We start from the raw sequence: 13,158 nt of genomic DNA, 5'->3' as shown, positions 1-13,158 counted from the left end.
CGAGCGACACCGGAGCCAGCTATGGAACAATACGACAACGAATGCGAGAGCAGCGGCACGAGCACGAGGGGCAGTATGGAAACGCTGGTAACGTGCGACACCGGAGCCAGCTATGGAAGAAGACGAGGACGAATGCGAGAGCAGCGGCACGAGCGCGTCTCGGCGCGAGGCGAGCTCACATGACTTTCTGTACCGCATGCCGCGTTTTCAAGGCATCCCTCCGATGGGACATTTAAGGCTTTCGCCTTAAAAACGGCACCTCCAAGTAGCGGCCGCAGCCACTCATCGACTTTAGCCTGGCCACGCCCACCGCAGGGGAAAGGCCTCTCCCATGCTTCTCCAATTACCGCGGTCATGTGCTAATTGCGGCCATGTTGTCCCTGCAAACTTCTTAATCTCATCCGTCCATGTAACTTTCTATCGCCCCCTGCTACGCTTGCCTTCTCTTGGAATCCAGCCTGTAACCCTTAATGAACATCGATTATTTTCCCTCCTGATTACATGCCCTGCCCACGCCCATTGCGTTTTCTTGATTTCAACTAAGATGTCATTAACTGGCGTTTGTTCCCTCACCCAATCTGCTCTCTTCTTATCCCTTAACGTTACACCCACCATTCTTCTTTCCACAGCTCGTTCCGTCGTCCTCAATTTAAGTAGAACCCTTTTCGTAAACCTCCAGGTTTCTGCCCGTGACCGATCAGCTTATGGTCCGTTGCCTACAAAGTATTTACTAAGGTAATCGCAAATAGAATCAGGAACGCCTTAGACTTCTGTCAACCAAAGGACCAGGCAGGATTCCATAAAGGCTACTCAACAGTAGACCATATTCACACTATCAATCAGGTGATGGAGAAATGTGCGGAATATAACCAACCCTTATATAGAGCTTTCATTGATTACGAAAAAGCATTTGATTCGGTCGAAACCTCAGCAGTCATGGAAGCATTACGGAATCAGGCTGTAGAAGAGCCTTATGTAAAAATACTGAAACATATCTATAGCGGCTCTACAGCCACCGTAGTCCTCCATAATGAAAGCAACAAAATCTCAATAAAGAAAGGCGTCAGGCAGGGCGATACGATCTCTCCAATGCTATTCACTGCGTGTTTACAGGAGATATTCAGAGACCTGGAGTGGGAAGAATTGGGGATAAGAGTTAATGCAGAATACCTTAGTAACTTGCACTTAGCTGATGATATTACTTGATTAGTAACTCAGGGGCCAATTGCAATTGCAAAGCCGTCGAATCAGAAATACTTATTTTCTTTCCTTAGGTTTAACCATGCATAATCAGTGTGCCCGCATTATAGCCCATGGGGTGTTTTCGCGGTTTTCGTGACGTCGTGTCAGAGAGAGGCAAAGTGGGGGTGGCCCAAAAATTGTTCGACCGATTATGGAAAGCCGATTGCAGAATTGGGCTGGAAAAGTTTGGAATATCTTTACATTACCGCGCCTCATTTTACGATCAATATGCATCATGCAAAGATGTTCGGGCACACGCACATTGAACGTAAACGCTTGGCACGTTCTTCAATGTGTACCTTAGAAAACAGTGTCGTCGAAGGTAGATCTACGTATTTTGTGGATTTTTACCTGAGTTACCGGCGGACATGAGCGTGCATCGCCGTCACTAGCGGGGAGAGAAAAATTTGCTATATTTGCGACCTGCTTTATGTCATATTAGATAAATCACAACGCATTAGTATGTGACTCATTAACGAAAATTTTGTTATGAACGAACCAATGTAGAAATTTAGACACATAACGATGTGGTACCCGAGCAGGTCTGTTTACGGATTTCTTTGGCGTAACCAAACACGTGTCATATCTGCATATTTGCTAATTTTACCATACCACCTGATTTTCAGCCGTCCTCGAGTGCGTTTTGCTTTCCCTTGGTGCACATTCTGTCACCTTAGTTAGTCCCCTTCTACCCGCCCTACACGCATGAAGCAGAATCTCGCCTATCCCCGTTTGATCTCAAATCCAAAAGCGTTGTCTTGCTGTCTCTCAACACTGCGCCTATAATTTTTCATTCCATCGCTTACTGCACGGTTCTGAGTTTCTTTTCAATCTTCTTTGTTGATCTCCAAATTTCTGTCTCATATGTTAGCACCGGTCTATTGCAACGACTGTGCACTTTTCTTTTGAAGAAGAACGTTAAGGCTTCCGGTAATTACATGGCAATACTTGCCGTATGCGTGCCAACCCATTTTATTCTTATGTAAATTTCGTTATTATAATCATGGTCCCTCGTGAGTAATTGGCCTAGATAAATGTACCCTTGCGCAGATTAGAAATGTTCCAACTGATCGCAAATTCTCGTTCTCTTACCATCTTACCTTAGTATTACCTTGCCTTAGACGAACATTACCCTGCATAGCGTCCTCAAATATTTTGTTTGTTTTGAAATCGTTTCTAGCGATGCTGAACAGGACGCTCTCGCAGGAGGGCCACATGTTGCGGAGCTATGTTCCTCACACCCAATCATTCCCCCTATCACAACTTGAATACATTTAAGCGTGCAGTGAATAGCAGTGGAAATACCTGGACACATTTCCGGGCCCTTTGCTTAATCAGCACTTTCACGTTTCCCTTTTCAGGAATTATTGTAACTTTGCAATCCTTGTAGATAATGCCTACACACATTCCAGCATGCTTCGTATATTTCATGGCTGCGCAACGTACACCTGTACAACCTTCAATGTGTACCTCTAATTAAGTTTCACAAAAAGACCTGCCACCCTCTCGTTAATGCTATAAAATTCCTTTATATTACCAGCTATATCCTTATTAATCAGGAATCCGACTCCTAGTTCTCGTCTCTCCGCTAAGCCCCGGTAGCACAAGACCTGCCACTCAGCAGACCTGAAACGGTAGCTGGAAGAGGGCCTTGTCTTTCAGTTTCCGCGTAGCCGAAATATATTTTCTGGCATATTCAAATTACAATCCGTCAGACCTACTGACGGTTGTTCATCACTACGGGATTTTCTAGTGAATGAAACTTCCCTTCGTAACATACGAAAGCCATATAGAGACGTTGGTTATATTGCTCTAATTTATCAATTATCTGTCTGAAAACATAGACGTGATCCATTCTTGGATAGTCCCCCCCCCCCCTAATGCCAGCCTGTTCTGAGGCTTGATTTAAGTGTTGTCCTGAAAATGACTTTAGTGAATTTTTTTTGCAATAACGAAAGCAGTTAATGCGCACGTAATTCTGTTGGAAATAGAGCTTAGCAAAATTTTTGAATTTGTCTATTTAGTTAATAGAGAAAAAAATTGGAGGACGCTTAAGCTTCGCCTTCAAGAGTGGAACGCGACAGCGTTCCCGTCGACCCGCCAAGGGGTATAAGACAATGGGCTACAGGGCAGCCATCACTTACGAGGCGCCCCGCATCGGACGCGGTGAGCGTCGAGCCATATGGTCGAGCAACGTGGCGTTCGGCGCAGCAACGAAACGTGCACCTGAGCAAGCGGAACGAACCGAAGAACTCGGTATCTCGGAGGGGGAAATGATGCACGCCAGCCAAACGTCGTGACCGGCACGGGCAGAGAGATAGACAGATAGCGATCTAAAGAAAGGAAGGACGCTTGATTCTCCAGAGGGAGCAAGGCGAAGCGTTGTCAGGGGAGAGAGAGTCCGGGCCGCGAACCGCCTCGCACCGGTCCTCGCAGCTCCAATGCGCTCGTGGCGCACCATCTGTTCGGGCAGCGCCGTACATGGAGAGGAGGGGGTCTTCTGTGTTTGCCGCAAGATGGCTCTGCGTGTGCGGAAAGCGCAGAAGAAATGCAGCGGAAACGCTCTTCGCTACTCGTGTAATTGCGACTTCTGTAAGTTACATGTTCATAATTACCGATATACACCGCAGTATAACTGTCCACGGCTAGTTTCGAAGGCAACACCGCCTTCACTAGAGGCGCGTTTGTACCGCTTGGAAGCATCGAACTCGTGGCTGAGTGGTAGCGTCTCCGTCTCACACTCCGGAGACCCTGGTTCGATTCCCACCCAGCACATCTTGGAAGTTGCGTTTTATTTACGAAGTGCCTGCCGTGATTTATCGCTCACGGTCAACGCTGCGGACGCCGACCCCGACGACACCGGCTTTTCTGCGACACGAGCTCCTTAACGCTGTCGCGTTAAAGATCACAAATTGCCGCACAAATTGACGAGGGCAGGAAGACATTACACGAGACAACGGCTACATTGCCAACTGATGGTTTATTTTAAAAACACTGCACTTCCTTCCAACTACCACCCCAGGAACTGGACATCACACTTGTCATGTCTTGTTTCAAAAAGTCCATTGAAAAATCCTACTTCACGGACAGGCTGCCATCTATTTAGAAAAACACTATCTCAAGCTATTATGTTTCTATGACGTACCCCGGGACTGCAGAGGGAGCGAACGAGTGAAAGTGTATGCAGCTGGCCAAGAGACCCATACTGCAACAGGAAGCACGTATTTGGGGGATTGTATGTTCTACAGTATCAGCATGCTACAGAACGGACGTAATATTTATCACTTTTGACATATGTTTCAACTGTGAACAATGTTTCTGCTGTGTAAATCGAGGGTTCCACACTAATATTCAACAGTTTCCTTCTCGTGTTCACATTGGGCAAAATAATAAAACCGATGCGCTGAACTAAAAAGCACTTTCACACCTCTAAAAGAAATCAGAGCACTGCCCAGAGATTAACTTTCTTCAGAAATGGTTAACTTCTGTTTCCATGGTCTCCTGACAATATACAAATGGCCTGCATATATTAAAGACGATCAGCCGAAAAGCAATTCTATAGAACCAGAGCAGAAACGGGTGTGCCACCCTTCTGCTTGCCAGCGTGGCTCTTGAGATAAGGAGCAGCATTTCTCAGCTTTATTCTATAGAAATTGCAAGTGTTGAACATACGCAGCGTTCAGGTTTGATTATGAGAAAACGTACTTGAGAGCTTGCGAAAAGAGGCTCCACATGCCTGCCTGCTGCAGAGAGATTCCGGAAGGGTAAAGCGTAGTTCAAAATACCGTCTCACCGCTCAACACCTTCGTATATGGAGTTTCCTAGAAGCTTCCTGGCGTGTAGACACCATCAGACAGCGTATCCGGCATGAAACTATTAAACAAATGCTTCATGCATATAATAGGTATGTACGTGCACTATACCATTAACATTTACAGACGATGAGATCTGAGAAGAAGCCCAATATCTCCACAGCCTCACAACGAAATCTGGTATTAGCATTTACGACCTCTACATGTATATGCGAACGAAACTATCATGCACGCTTTTATTGGCCCTGCTGTCACACGCTCCTCTAAAATTCAACAGTTGCCAAAATCCCATGGTCCGCAAACGTTTTGGTGAAATGTGCGTACGGCACACGCCTTCAGTACATGTTGTGTCATTATTTAGACGCAGGCCTTGTGCCAAGACCGCACAAGAGTAATCATCATCGTTGTTCATTTTTTATGTACTTGACGAGGCTCTCAGGTTTAGTATAGCATGAACAATTCTATTGTGTGACAGTTATTTATTTCGCCAAGAAAAGAATAATAATTACAATCAGTAAGAACTATCAGAATTTGCAGGCTAGGTTGGACGTTAATGAGTGCTAGTAATAGATAATTTGTACTACCAAATGGCGCAGGCCTTGTTCACAGTAGCTTTACGCGGTAAAATTCCTGCGCCTACAGTTCAGTGCTACACGGGAACGAATTGAAGGGACGGGGCAGGTTCTCTCTGTCCTTTCTGCTATACAATAACAAAAATTATCAATATCACGGGAAGCCAACAAACACTGACACCAAGGACCACATAGGGGAAATTACTTGCACCTAATAAATGGAATGAAGAAACGATAAATTAATGGAAATTAAAGTGGATGAAAAAACAACTTGCCGCAGGTGGAAACCGAAGCCACAACCTTCGCATTTGCGAAGGTTGCGAAGGTTGTGGGTTCGGTTCCCACCTGCGGCAAGTTGTTTTTTTCATCCACTTTAATTTCCATTAATTTATCGTTTATTCATTCCATTTATTATGTACAAGTAATTTCCCCTATGTGGTCCTTGGTGTCAGTGTTTGTTGGATTCTCATGATATGACTAATAAAAATCGGGCCCCTCGGTTAACCCCCTTTCTTCTCAAAAATTATCAACAGTATTACAAGCAGGCCAAACTCATTACTGGCAACCATTACCACCTCCACAGCTAAATATGTGAGCACCGTTGTAAAGAAGTTTCCTAGCCTTGTACTCTGCACCGAGAGAAGGAAAGTAGTGGAATATTATTGTTTCACCCTGGGACGCAATCGCTCAGCGCAGTATTGTACACAAGTCGTATGCATTTTCGTCTACCAACGGATGGAGTAAACATTCACATATCTAGGCGAGCAATTTGCTTTCGAAAGAGATTTATATGTAGAACAAAAACAATGAGGTGCGTTTAGGTTAGCAGCAGAGAGGTAGCATGCGTGCATCTAAGAAAAGAAAATAGGAGAAAATTGGGAAAGAAGGCGGGTGCACAATGGCACAAACATTATGGCCTGGCACAGCCACAGGACTACCACAGGATATCACAACACCTCACTAAGCGCGGCCAATTTCAGAAAACCAGCACAGATTGAAGTGTGGAATAGTATACTGATTAAAGTATGAAGTAAAGGGCAGACTGGCTGTCAATAATGCCTCGCCGGAACAGTATCTATTGGGCATCTTGAAACAGCAAGCCTAAGTGATGAAGACGTTTTATTTTTCATTGCTTTTCTCTACTTGGCCTATTTGGAGCAGCACTCTCAGAGTGCGTGCGATTGGTCTACTTTAACGTGACCTTTAACGTGACATTTTGAGGGAAGGTACCCCATTCTATGTAGCTGGGTGGGGGTGAAAGCACTGTTATGCGGGTGCGCAGCCAAGACAATGTCGATCTCTCCACGTGGTTGAAACCTCTCGTGGCCAATGCAGGCTTCCCCGCTGAGCAGCCCCGTGCGATGGACGGATAATGGCTGCGAACAGCGCCGTTGAGCACTCCACGGTTGTGAGCCGAAGTTGGTGTCAGTGGATGAGAATGCGCTAACCAGTGTGGCAGCCCTCTCACTGCCTGCAATTTCAACGTGGGAGGGCACTCATTGAATGACCACTTTTGTGGAGTTACTGTGAGTCGCTTTAGTTTCATTTGAAGAGAACGTTCCTCAATATCGAATCTAGCTTACGTCGTCTTCCTGTTTTGAGGCTGGCGCCCTCAGATGGCGAGCCAGTACTTCGTTCGCTCTCTTGTCCTGCATTTTGCGTCGTAACCGTCGATCGCTGCTTACGTTTAAACCCAACTCGGTGTTGGTTTATAGATCATCTCCAAAGCCTCGCATGAACCAATTACCACTCTCCATATGTATTATTCATTTCTGTTGTAGCATATCGGCAAATGAGCATTATTAGGCGCAGTAAGTCATTCACAGTTCCGCACTGCTATGATCGAGCTAAGTTTTCCAAGAAGCCATCCACTACCACACCTGGCGGTGGAAGGATGCCCCACCAGCAACACGCAGCCGTCACGGTTGATGTTCACGCCTCATCGTCCACTTCGCTTCAAGAAAGCAACGTCGCCCTTCTGACCATCACGAAGTGGCCAATTATCGATGAAAAGGTCCTTCCCGGTGGAACGCATAGACTACAGATGACAGTTGAATGTCTCCTATTGTGACACGTTGGAGACAGGGGCACCACGTACACGAGCAGCTCATAGAGGACATGAGCTCCCCGAGCAGCTCATAGAGGACAGAGCCCAAGCAGCAGCACGCTGATAACCAGTGAGGGGCGATGGAGGTGGTGAACAAATCGGCGTTTTGATTGGCCAGTCGATTCTCTCAACGAACGAAAGGCCGCCCTGAGGCCTGAGGCCGTTTGAGGCCATCCTGGCCCCCGTGTTAGATCAGAACCTCTCGAAACTCGGATGAGAGCCACAACCATGTACCAATGAAGTGAATAAAATCTTTTCTACTTTTTTTTTCATCTCGATGCCCAACTTCCTCGTCGTTTCTTGATTTTTGCATTGGAGACCCACCTCACCCGGTCGAGATCGTATTAACTGGTTGGCAGCAATGGGATATTCCACCCTTCGTCCTCGCTGCAGCATAATGGTGAGCGCTTGACTTTCTTTGAGAATTTGCCAACCTTTAGCTTATGTGTCTGCTAAAACTGCAAGCTAGTTTCTGTGCATGAAGGTTTCTGTTGAAAGTTTCTAACGTCACAGCAGAGAAAGAGAGTCCTCGTTTGGCATTGACCACGGATTTAAGGAAACGGGAAAGCCAAAATTGTTATTGCTACATTAAGAGCTGAAAATAGAGGTCGGGAAAGTTAAAGAAAGCAGCGGCTTGTTGACGTGATTGAGAAGTTCGCGCCTCTTGAGGACGAAATTTAAGAATCATGGGACGAGATAGAGAAACGAGTTCAGAAAGCTGAACAAAACGCTGCAGAGTAAATGCAAAGAGCTGTAACACAGGAAGCTCAACAAAACGCTGTAGAAGAAAGGCAAAGCTAGAGCTTCAAGGGAAAGCCAAAGAGCTGATCAAAGGGAAGTTGCAGAAAGAGAGGAACGAGAGCAGCAGAGAGCTACAGAAGAAAGACAGAGAGCTCACGAACTAAAGTTAAAAGAACTAGACGTACAGGGGGATCTGGCCAAGTAATCGGCAAATAACATCTCAATAAATGAAAGACGTTCAGGTGCAGCAGGAGTAAAGATAGGGAATGTCATGCCGTCGTACAGGCTAAACAATGACATGGAATTGTTTCTCAGTACTTTTGAACGAACCTGCAAGAAAAACGGGTTGGCACTAGAAGGTTAGCCTCAACATATTCTGACCGCTCTTCCTGAAGACGTAACCTAATTGATTGCATGGCTAACGATAGCCGTAAAAGCTGTGTTGCTAAGGAAATATCGGCTCTCAGTGGAGGCTTTCCGTCTCATTTTTGGGAGACAGCTAGAATAACGGGCGAGTATTTTCAAGATTTCACTTATAAGCTGAAAGCCAATTGAATTGCTAAAAGGGGAAGATGCATTCGGTTGTCAAGACAAGGTTGTTGAGTTAATCTGCATGGAGGAGTTCTATGGTTCCTTGACCGAAGAGATGCGACTGTGGATTCAAGATAGGTCGGGCGAAAGGGACCTTAAACGGGCTGCAGTGCAAGCAGATGAATCCGAGGTATCGCGTGTCAGCCATTCAATAAATTGACCAAAGAGGAAAACAGGCGCCCCATTCACCACGAAAAGGATGGAGGTGGGACAAAAGAAGTGCAGTCCGATAATTCAGGAGAGAATAACACCGCAGTAAAAGATGAAAGAAAAACAACAAAGCGTATGAGACCAGGAAACCGGTCGTCTGCTTCCATTGCCAGGAAAGTCCAGGAACAGCCTGGACTCCTTGCGATCGGCAGTCGGAAGCCTAGAATTGTTTTTCTTTCGTGAAAGGCGGTGATGACAACTTGACCCTCTTATAACCATACCTTCGCGACCTAGTAGTGAACGGTATGCCGTGTAAAGTACTGTAAGTAGCAAAGGACACATCTGGGACAATGGACATTGCCCACCCTGCGTCTGTGAAACCTGATGATTTCAACGGGGAATATGAATGGATCCGTGAGGTAGTCGAGAAGGATAGTGTTTGAACGCCCACAGCCGGCGTAAAGATTGAAGGGCCGTTTGGACTATTGCTGAGTGAAGCAGCAGTATCACCAAATCCGTCAAAACACTATCCCTACTTATTTTCAAATTACTAGGAAGTTGAAGTTGAAATTACTAGGATGTTGAATTACTAGGAATGTTGAAGAAAAAGGGCCTGGGATTCAGCGACCATGCCATCCGAGCTCTCACGCATTCCGAGGCTCAAGAGATCTCGGCGGAGATAAATCACAGCAACGAAGCCAAAATTGTGCCTCGTGACAGAGACACTCGGGAAGCACAGCATATAGCTAGTCAAATCAGGGAAAAAAGTGCTAGTGAGAAGGCATCCGGATCCGTGAGATTACCGCAGCAAGGACTAGCAGAGGAATTAGAGAATAATTTGGTGCAAAAACATGCGAAAACTCTTTAGACCTACTGAAAGCTGTTAAACAAGGAATCGCGACGAAACAAGAAAGCAATTACGTCGCGAAAGTAGAAACAAGAACTATTCTGGAGGACGTTCCTTGCGGAGACGAGACCAGTTTCATCATCATCATCATCATCATCATCATCATCATCATCATCATCATCATCAGCCTGGTTACGCCCACTGCAGGGCAAAGGCCTCTCCCATACTTTTCCAACAACCCCGGTCATGTACTAATTGTTGCCATGCCGTCCCTGCAAACATCTTTATCTCATCCGCCCACATAACTTTCTGCCGTCCCCTGCTACGCTTCCCTTCCCTTGGAATCTAGTCCGTAACCCTTAATGACCATTGGTTATCTTCCCTCCTCATTACATATCCTGCCCATGCCCATTTCTTTTCCTCGATTTCAGCTAAGATATCATTGACTCGCGTTTGTTCCCTCACCCAATCTGCTCTTTTCTTATTCCTTAACAATACACCCATCATTATTCTTTCCATAGCTCGCTGCGTCGTCCTCAATTTAAGTAGAACCCTTTTCGTAAGCCTCCAGGTTACTACACCGTACGTGAGTACTGATAAGACACTGCAAATATACACGTTTCTCTTGTGGGATAATGGCAACCTGCTGTTCATGACCTGCGAATGCCTGCCAAACGCACCCCAGCCCATTCTTATTCTTCTGATTGTTTCCGTCTCATGATCCGGATCCGCCGTCACTACCTGCCCTAAGTAGATGTATTCCCTTACCCTTTCCATTGCCTCGCTACCTATTTAAATTTCTGTTCTCTTCCGAAGCTGTTAAACATTATTTTAGTTTTCTGCAGTTTAATTTTTGCACCCACTCTTCTGCTTTGCCTCTCCAAGTCAGGGAGCATGCATTACAGTTGATCCCCTGAGTTACTAAGCAAGGCAATGTCATTAGCGAATCGCAAGTTACCAAGGTATTCTCCATTAACTCTTATCCACAATTCTTCCCAATCCTGGTCTCTGAACACATCCTGTAAACACGCTGTGGATAGCATTTCTTTATAGGGATTTTGTTGCTTTCTTTATGGAGGACTACAGTGGCTGTGGAGCCGCTCTGAATATCTTTCAGTATTTTTACATATGACTCGTCTACACCCTGATTCCGTAATGCCTCCATGACTGCTGAGGTTTTGACAGAATCAAACGCTTCCTCGTAATCAATGAAAGCTATATATAAGGGCTGGTTATATTCCGCACATTTCTCTATCACCTGAGTGATAGTGTGAATATCGTCTATTGTTGAGTAGCCTTTACGGAATTCTGCTTGGTCCTTTGCTTGACAGAAGTCTAAGGTGTTCCTGATTCTATTTGCGATTACCTTCGTAAATAGTTCGTAGGCAGCGGACAGTAAGCTGATGGGTCTATAATTTTTCAAGTCTTTGGCGTCCCCTTTCTTATGGATTAGGATTATATTAGTGTTCTTCCAAGATACCGGTACACTCGAGATCATGAGGCATTGTGTATATGGGGTGGCCAGTCTTTCTAGAACAATGTTCCCACCATCTTTCAACAAATCTGCTGTTACCTGAACCTTCCCAGCTGCCTTTCCCCTTTGCATATCTCCCAAGGCGTTCTTTTCTTCTTCCGGCGTTACCTGTGGGATTTTGAATTCCTCTAGACTATTCTCTCTTCTATTATCGTCGTGGGTGCTACTGGTACGGTATAAATCTCAATAGAACTCCTCATCCCTTGAACTATCTCATCCATATTAGTGAAGATATTGCCGGCTTTGTCTCTTAACGCATACATCTGATTCTTGCCAATTCCTAGTTTCTTCTTCACTGCTTTTAGGCTTCCTTCGTTCCTGAGAGCATGTTCAATACTATCCATATTAAACTTCCTTATATGAGCTGTCTTACGCTTGTTGATTAACTTCGAAAGTTCTGCCAGTTCTATTCTAGCTGTAGGGTTAGAGACTTTCATACATTGGCGTTTCTTGATCAGATTTTTCGTCTCCTGCGATAGCTTACTGGTATACTGTCTAACGGAGTTACCACCGACTTCTATTGCACACTCCTCAATGATGGCCACAAGATTGTCGTTCATTGCTTCAACACTGAGGTCCTCTTCCTGAGTTGAAGCCGAATACCTGTTCTGTAGCTTGATCTGGGATTCCTCTATTTTCCCTCTTACCGCTAACTCATTAATCGGCTTCTTATGTACCAGTTTCTTCAGTTCTCTCCTCAGGTCAAGGCTAATTCGAGTTCTTACCATCTCATGGTCACTGCAGCGCACCTTGCGGAGCACATCTTGTATGATGCTAGGGTTAGCGCAGAGGATGAGGTCTATTTCATATCTAGTCTCGCCGTTCGGGCTCCTCCACGTCCACTTTCGGCTATCCCGCATGCGGGAGAAGGTATTCATTATCCGCATAATATTCTGTTCCGCAAACTCTACTAATAACTCTCCCCTGCTATTCTAGTGTTTATGCCGTATACCCCCACTGCCTTGTCTCCAGCCTGCTTCTTGCCTATCTTGGCACTGACGTCGCCCATAAGTATAGTGTATTTTGTTTTCACTCTAGCCATCACCGATTCCACGTCTTCATAGAAGCTTTCGACTTCCTGGTCATGATGACTGGATGTAGGGGCGCAGACCTGTACAACCTTCATTTTGTACCTCTTATAAAGTTCCACAGCAAGATCAGCCACCCTCTCGTTAATGCTATATAATTCCTGTATGTTACCAGGCATATCCTTATTAATCAGGAATCCGACTCCTAGTTCTCGTCTCTCCGCTAAGCCCCGGTAGCACAGGACGTGCCCGCTTTTTAGCACTGTATATGCTTGTTTTGGCCTCCTAAACCAGGAGACCAGCTTACGCAACCCCAAAAGGTTCAAGGAAGCGCTGAAAAACTCCCTCGTACCAGCGCACTTGGGCGACTTTCCGGAATCGACAAAAGGAGAGGAGAATACCAGGGCGGTCCAGTAGGGCAAGAACCCAATGCTCGGGAGCTTCAGAGGCGCATTAGGCGGCCGCGTGGCATGACAAAAATTGGTACAAAGCGCAAGATCAACGCGCCAAGTATTCAGCTCAGTGAAGAATAGG

General features: G+C 45.7%; 1 protein-coding gene across 1 annotated transcript in view; it reads left to right on the top strand.

Moving 5' to 3' along the window:
• The window catches only part of LOC139052197 (uncharacterized), a 119,046-nt gene that overhangs the window by 35,121 nt on the left and 70,767 nt on the right, over positions 1 to 13,158 (top strand). The window lies entirely within an intron of this gene.

Source organism: Dermacentor albipictus, unplaced genomic scaffold, assembly GCF_038994185.2.
Source record: "Dermacentor albipictus isolate Rhodes 1998 colony unplaced genomic scaffold, USDA_Dalb.pri_finalv2 scaffold_19, whole genome shotgun sequence".
NCBI lineage: Eukaryota > Metazoa > Arthropoda > Arachnida > Ixodida > Ixodidae > Dermacentor > Dermacentor albipictus.
The sequence above is the reverse complement of the archived record's forward strand: the minus strand, read 5'-3'. Positions and strand labels throughout refer to the sequence as shown.